Raw genomic sequence first — 8,320 nt, forward strand, 5'->3', positions numbered from 1 at the left:
TTTTTTTGTTTTGTGATTTTAGTGTTTTTCTGCTTCTAAAGTTTCATCACATTCCCTATACTTTTACTATATGGAAAATTAATATCTTCTGCTATTATGAGATATGGTCAGCTAATACCAGGCTATACTATTTTTCTTTCCTGTTTGAGAATCATTTGAATCTCTCTTTTTTTATAGAAGCATCACTGAATAATAATAAGGTAAGATAATATTGATTCATTAGGAAATTTAAAAAGATAGTTTAACTTATTTTTTCACATTTTAAACTTTAACAAAATTCACCAACAAATGAGAGCTGGAATGAGTCTTCAGTAAGTAAAAATAGTGTGCTATCATTACACTAAGCTTAAGAAATTGCATACTTCCAGTTTTAAGAAAAATCATTTGATGTTATCCTGGCAAGGTAGAAATTTCCATATCCTATTTCTTAAGAAAGCCATTTTGGGGCATCAGTCTTATTACATGCAAGCATCTATGAGATATTAAAGTTTTTGATACAAGAACTATTCATCCTACCAGAACAAAAGAGATAAAAAAGAGCCACATCAATTATCCTCCTTAAAAAGCTAATTTTCCTGTATTTACATAATGGAACAGAAGTCTGAAGTTTTTTAAAAAAAGAATTACAGATCTATAAGAATAGATACCAGAGGGAAGTGTAAAATGTATGTCACATAGGAATATACAAAGTACTGTTTTATTTATATAAATTATCACACCTGACAAAAGTAACGTGTGCATGTATGTGTGTGTATGTACTGAAAATATGAAGAGTGCAAAAAAAAATTGCTATTTTAAGAGTGAAAACTACATAGCTTTTTTATAAATAATAAGAGACTTAGAAATATTAAGCCTTTGCGGTTCTAAGTGGGTGGTGGTTACACTGAAGTTTGGTGTAAAATGCATATATGGAGTACATATATCCCATTTTGATGTGTGGTATTTCATTGTAAAATTCAGTAACATTTTAGCCCTCACTAGCTGATAAATGCCATATAATCTTTCAATATTTTACAGCCAAACTGCTTTATTCACAAATTTGGAACAATGTATTGTACTGGGAAAATTGAGCCCCTTTGTGCAAGTGATGGCCGAACTTACCGGAATGAATGCATTTTCTGCAGAGAAAAGAAGTAAGGATATGAGTGATTGTTTTCTTCCAAAGTCACATAGAACTCATTTCAGAAGCGTAGGATAATCTCTGGTGCCCACCACTTAAGCGCAATATCTTCACAAAATAACTGTCACAACTGTAAGATATAAGGTGCACATCTTTTGTTCTCCCTGGTGTTCTTGCTTCTGAAAAGGAACCCACTAGAGCTCTCTATATCATCATGCTGGCTATTCTGCTAGTCAATTAATTTTACTCAGTTTCCTATAACTTACTATGACAGGTTGGTGAGAATTAGCTTGGTTCTAGCTCCGCTGGAGACAAGACCCTACTGCTGTGCTGTGAAATCAATCATAATGGATCACTCATTCTAGAAAAGGGTTCTCTGATGACCACCTAAACCCTGACATGGCTTTGGGAACTTCCTCAGTCTGCAGCTGTTCTAAGAAATTTCTAGCAAACTTTCTTCTTCTCACTTTCATTCTAAGGCTTCTGTTGGCCTTCCGGGCTCCTTCCCATTTTCTCTCATAGGTGTCTTCCGGGCTCCTTCCCATTTCCTCTCATAAAGTCTTTGCATTTATAATCCTCAAATTGTCATTTCCTCCTCAAGAAATATAAACATAAGGCCTCCTTCTCTTCTTTTACTGAATGGGCATGCTCCAGAAATGAGTAAGGACTGATGGAGTAGGAAGTAGCAAGTGTTTTCACAGAAGGAGCTTTGCAGGGCCAGAACCCAGGCAGAGAGCAGCTACTTATAGAGAGGAAACAAAACCACTACATGTGTTTTAAGTTCAAATCCTTCTTATTGGGAAGCACCTGGCACACATCCCAGGGAGCTGAACATGCGATTTTAATAATTTCTTTTTTCTCTTTCTCTACAGGCTTCTTCGTCTACGAATTAAATTTAAGCATTATGGTGTCTGCTGAATTTTGATGAAGCTAAATATTCTTGTCACTCTAATGCAGTCTCATTTTGCAGTGGATTCTATAATTAATAGAGTCTTCTCAATCAAGACCATGGACTCATGATGATAAGATAAATTCTCCTATGGAACGCAAGGTAGAACAAAGTATGCTTAAATTTTTTGCCAACGCTAAGATTTTGTGATTTCAGGATTTTGATTCTCCATGCTTAGTTATTCAATGACAGTTTGAAAAACATGATCTTAATTAAGTATATTTCATAACATAAAGCCAAAAAAAATTAAAAATTGATCATTTTCTCTCAAAAAAAGAACTGACTTTAACTTTATTGAAGTCTTTTTATAATTAAGGTGATATTCTTAAAGACATTATAAAAGTACTTTCATCTAGTTGCACAAACTCTTTCTTTTCAGAAACTCCTACAATAGTTCTTCAGTAACATGATATACTCATACATGTGTTCTTCTCTCTATCTATTTTGACTCAACACATAAAACCCTTCTGTGTGACAAGCACAGATATAAAGATAAGATGGTTATTCAAATTGTATAAGTATTCTCTAGGATCCTTTGCTGGTTGAAGTTATTGTCTATTGCTGAACAAGGACTCATTAATTGAGTGATTTTACCCAAAGAATCTTTCAGGCACTTTCCCAGAGATTATCTAATTCAGTTCATACAGAAATCTCACTGGCTCTATACTTCAGCCACCTCAAGGTTAGGTGGGAAATTTCACAATAAGCAAAAAATGGAAATGAAAAGGAACTTTTAATAAAAAATAGGTTATCCTATTACTTTAAAAAACAAATTTAGGCCCTCCCTGGTGGCGCAGCAGGTTAAAGCACAACACTGGGAAGCAAAAGCCGCTTCCGCATGAATTCCCGCCTGCCTAGGAGGAGACCACATGGCACGGCAGACCTCTCCTGCCTCGCCCGCTGCTCCCCTCAGCAGTGTACTTCGTAGATCTGCCTGTTCTGCTCCCGTGAAGCCTCTCGCCGCCCCTGCACCTCTGTCCTGTACCCCAGTTCTGTATGCATAAATAAACAAATCTTTTAAAAACAAAAACAAAAAAACCCCAATAAATTTATTGAGATATTTACTTTAAAACTTTATCATATTTTTATGTATAATACGGTATCTCTAATAAATATATAAATAGGCAACCATCCCAGATTTAGATTACTTTCATCACCTTCAAGAGGTTCTTTTGATCTAACTGAAATTAACCTCTTTCCCACTTGATTCCCAGGGACCACTGATCTTCATTCCCTCCCTGTTGGCTAGTCTTTTCTAGACATTTCATATACATACAATGAAGTATATAGAGATGTGGCTTCTCCTACTAGACATAATCTGGAAGGTTGTCACTTAATACCAACTATCTGTAGTTCATTATTTTTTAATTGATGAGTGGCATTCTGTTTTGTGTTGATAAACCACATTGTGTTTATTTTATTGGTGGAAATTTGAACCACTTCCACTTTCTGACTTTATGAATAATGTTATTAGGAACATCAGTGCACATGTTTTTATAAGAATTTTATGTTGTTTGCTTCTTTTATCTCTTGGGGAAATAGCAGAAGCTGAATGGTTGGTCTATAGGGAGGTGTTCATTGAACTTTTTTAAGTCCCTATTACCCAAATGTCTTCTTTCATTCTCATCAACATTGAATGAGGTTACAGTTTTTCCACATCCACTGGAACACTTTTTATTTTCCTTTTCTGATTATAGTCATTGTTGCATTTATTGTTTCTTTTTTCTCTAAGTTTGCTTTCTTTTTTCTTTATGTATCTATTTATATTATTGTTCATTTTACAACAATGTTGCATTTATTGTTTCTGTAATCACAAAGACATTTAAATCAATTTAAATTAAATCAATTTAAATTTAAATTAAATCAATTTAAATTAAGAAAAAATGGCCAACTCTTAATAAAAGATAATGTTTCAAATATTAAAATTGGTTGCTTCTGGGCAATAGATCTAAAGTCTTTTTTTCCTGCATTTCTATTACCTCCTTTTTTAGTAAATATATATTTGTACATATCTATAATCACAATGGGAAAATTAACTTCAGCAAATAAAAAATAATTTATGTATTTAAGTGGTAACATGACCTAATTTTACCCAGTTTAATGTTCACTGACAGTGACATTAGATCCCAAAGGTCATGCAGAGTAATGGCTGTTTTTATCATGCTTCAAGGAAGAACAAGATGATCCCAGTCACTCTCTCAAATCAGCAAAACAATCACAAAATGTATATGGAATGATGAAAGGCCTCAACTAAAGCAATTCTGAGAGAAAACAGAAAACATAGAGGATCACACTTCCTGATTTCAATCCATATTATACAGCAATAGTAATCAAATCAGTATGGGACTAGAACAAAAGCAGAAACTGAGACCAATGGGATAGAATAGAAAGTCCAGGGATAAAACTACACAAATATGGACCTTTGACAATGCTGCTAAAACCATACAATGGAAAAAATACATTTTCTTTAATAAATGGTTTTAGGAAAAGCACATGTAAAAAATGATGCCATAAGCACACTTTACTCCATACACAAAGTATATTCAAAATGGATTAAAGAGCTGGATATAACAATTGAAACTATAAAATACTTGAAAAGCAACAGAGGGGACATCTACCACAAAAGATGTATTTGGGGGCTCAATTCCAATGGCAAGGGAAACCAAAGTCTCTTTAATGATGCTGGAAAAACTGGAAGGTCACTCATAAAAGAATGAAGTTGGACCATTCACTAACTTCAAAGGCACAAATAAATTCCGAATAGATTAAAGATTTAGATATAAAATCTGCAACAATAAAACACATAGAAGAAAACACTGGAGAAACATCCCATGCTATCAATGATAAAGATATTTTTGGTGACTCAACAACTACAACATGGGAACGAAAAACACATTAAACAATTGGGATGGCCTCATGTTAAAAACCTTTTATGAAGTGAAAGAAAACAGAAAATGATTAAAAAGATATCCTATTGAATAGAAGATAGATATAAGATATATAACTGATAAGGAATTAATTAATATCCAAGGCATATTATTCAACAATAGAAACACAACCAAATTGGCAGCAGATATGAGCAGATAATTCACTCAAAAGGATGTCCAGAAGACCAAAAGATATATGAAAAATGTTCATCTCACTGCCAGTAAGAGAAATGCAAGTTAAAACCACAATGAGATGCCATTTCACACCTGTGAAATGGACAAAAAGATCCCGAAAACCAAGTGTTGCAAAGAGTTCAGAAAAATAAGATTCCACACATTATTGGTAGGAATGTAAACTAGTGCAACCATTTTGAAAACAATTTCAATTTATCTTAAAATTTGAAATATCATTCAACCCAGCAATCCTACTCATAGGCATCTATCCAGAGAATATGAAACTATACATACAATAACCCATATGGTCCACTATATTCATAGAAACATTATTTACAATAGCTAGACAGATGACTGGATCAAGAAAATGTGGTACATATAACCTTGCAGTGAAGTACTATGTGGCCATAAGAAAGGAAGAAATGCAGTCACTTTTAACAAAATGTAGAGAGTTTGAGAGAGTTGTGTGTAATAAAGCAAGTCAGAATGATGTTACTGGACAGTTACATAGTATACAACTGGATAACATAAACCACTCAGAAACCAGGGCATCAATAATTACTTGATGGAGCAGGAAGGAACAAGGGACATATAAGGGATTGTGGTGGAAAGAAAAATAAGTATATTTACTTCATGAAACAAGACTAGGATGTTTTAAAAAAAAATTAGAATGATAACTCATTTTTTATAAAGCAGGAACTTGTTTACAAAATCAAAACTACATGTGCAGTTAAGAGAAAAAAATAAATCTAAGGGAACTAAACTACACTACTTACAATAAGCCAGTTATTCACTGGGACAAAGTGATGATATTATGTAATATTTTATTGATTAAAATAGCTGTGCTTAAAGATTGGCCAAACACTACACGACATATACTTCAGCTGCACCTTTAAAGATAGAGCACCCATTGTGACGATAGTGAAGGCAAGGATAAACAGATGGGACTACATCAAGTTAAAGAGCTTCTGTACAGCAAAAGAGACATTACAAAAAACAGAAAGACATCCCACTGATTGGGAAAAAATTTTCTCACACAAAACTAGCGATAAAGGATTGATCACAAAAATATACGGAGATCTGATGAAACTCAACAAAAATAAACAACCCCATCAAAAAATGGGAAGAAGAGCTCAAAAGACACTTACATGCAGATGGCCAACAAGCATATGAAAAAAATGTTCAACATCACTTGTAATAAGGGAGATGCAAATTAAACCCACAATGAGATACCACCTCACCCCAGTGAGAATGACACATCTTCAAACAACTAGCAACAACAAATGTTGGCGAGGATGTGGAGAAAAAGGAACTCTCCTGCACTGCTTGTGGAAATGCAAGCTAGTACAACCACTCTAGAAAACTGTTTGGAGGTTCCTCAAACTGCTAAACATGGAGCTTCGATATAACCCAGCAATCCCACTCCTAGGTATCTACCCCAAAGACACAAAAACAATGATTCAAAAAGATACCTGCACCCCATGTTTATTGCTGCTTTATTTACAACTGGAAAGACATGGAAACAGCCCAAATGCCCAAAAATGGATGACTGGATTAAAAAGATGTGGTACATATACAATGGAATATTACTCAGCAACTGAAAAACAAAAAAACAAACAAACCAAAAAAACCACATGCCTTTTGCAGCAACATGGATGGAGCTGGAAAAGATCATGCTTAATGAAATAAGCCAGAAAGAAAATGAAAAATACCGGATGGTTTCTCTCATAGCAGGAATATAATGGAACAGATGAGAAAATAATGATAATGACGAACAGCTATATACTAGAGACATTTTGTGGGGGTGGAGTGGGGAATGGGGTCAAAAACAGTGGGGGGAGGGAAATGCACTGGACTATGGCACATCGGTGATTTGTGATGAAAAGCCCAAGGGGATTGCAACTGAGATGGAAAAATGCACAATAAACTATTATACTATAAAAAAAGAAAATCTGTGCTTGTAAATTAGCTTTTATTATCAAACACACAATTAAGATAAGTTTCTACTGTCATTGAAACATTTAACATAGAGAATAAAAATCTTTTAATCACAGATTGTTAGAATATTAAAAATTCTTCAACATCTTATGGCACTTCTTGTGTATCTTAGAAAGGTTTGCCTGATTATCTAAGAATTTAAAGACCTTGTTGGGATGATTCTGGTTGTAGATTCCACTGCAAAATAGGATAGCAATAATCATAGGAATGCCTAGATTAGGTAGTGCGACATAAACCAAAATGATCAAATGCCAATGTTCCGTTGTTTTCTCTGCAATGAAAGAAAGAGAAAGAAAAACAAGTTAATGGACATTTAAAGTCACCCAAGCTAATGAGAAGGGCCTGGATATGGGACAGTGGGAAAAGTTGAGCTCCATTTCGACAAGCTCAGTTCTGACTTAGTCTTGGAACCCACCCAGCATTGGAAGAGGAGAATATTAGAGATATATTAATAACTCTCTAGAAGTAGAAATACAATTGGAGCTTAAATGACAGACACCTACAAGAGAAAATCAGGGGACAGAGTATGGCTGTTCACCCATGTCTTCAGAGAGTAATATCTTTCAAAATGAAAACTCCAGGAAGGGAATTTGAGTGGAAGTGTTCTAGAATTCCCTGTTCCTTGTATAAGGAAGGGCTGTAGTCTGTCATGAGGCAGAATATAGAACGGATCATTAGAAGAGTCCCTACCTCTAGCATAAATGAGCCCATTTTGATGGATTTCAGAGTTCTGTGATCACTAAGTCTTCTTGCTCAATTAATATGCTTTGTAGCAAGGGGCTACATCATGGTGATTAACATTCAGTATTTTGACTTTGGAATTACATTATATTGATCACTAATATGCCACCAGTAATTCACAGTAAGTAACTGATTAATGCAACTGCAGGACATTCAACAAAGTTAAACCCAAAATGAATTCTAGTAATGAGAACTTATGGGAAAGGTACAAGTGTGTTTCTGTGAGTCTTAAAAGCTAGTGCAAGTAGGCCCTCCCTGGTGGCGCAGTGGGTTAAAGCACTGCACTGAGAAGCTAAAGCCACTTCCGCATGAGTTCGATTCCCGCCTGACCCGGAGGTGACCACATGGCGTGGCAGACCTCTCCTGACCCGCCCGCTGCTCCCCTCAGCAGTGTACTTCATTGATCTGCCT

This window comes from Condylura cristata, unplaced genomic scaffold (assembly GCF_000260355.1).
Source record: "Condylura cristata isolate star-nosed mole 26May11 unplaced genomic scaffold, ConCri1.0 scaffold00021, whole genome shotgun sequence".
Taxonomy (NCBI): Eukaryota; Metazoa; Chordata; class Mammalia; order Eulipotyphla; family Talpidae; genus Condylura; species Condylura cristata.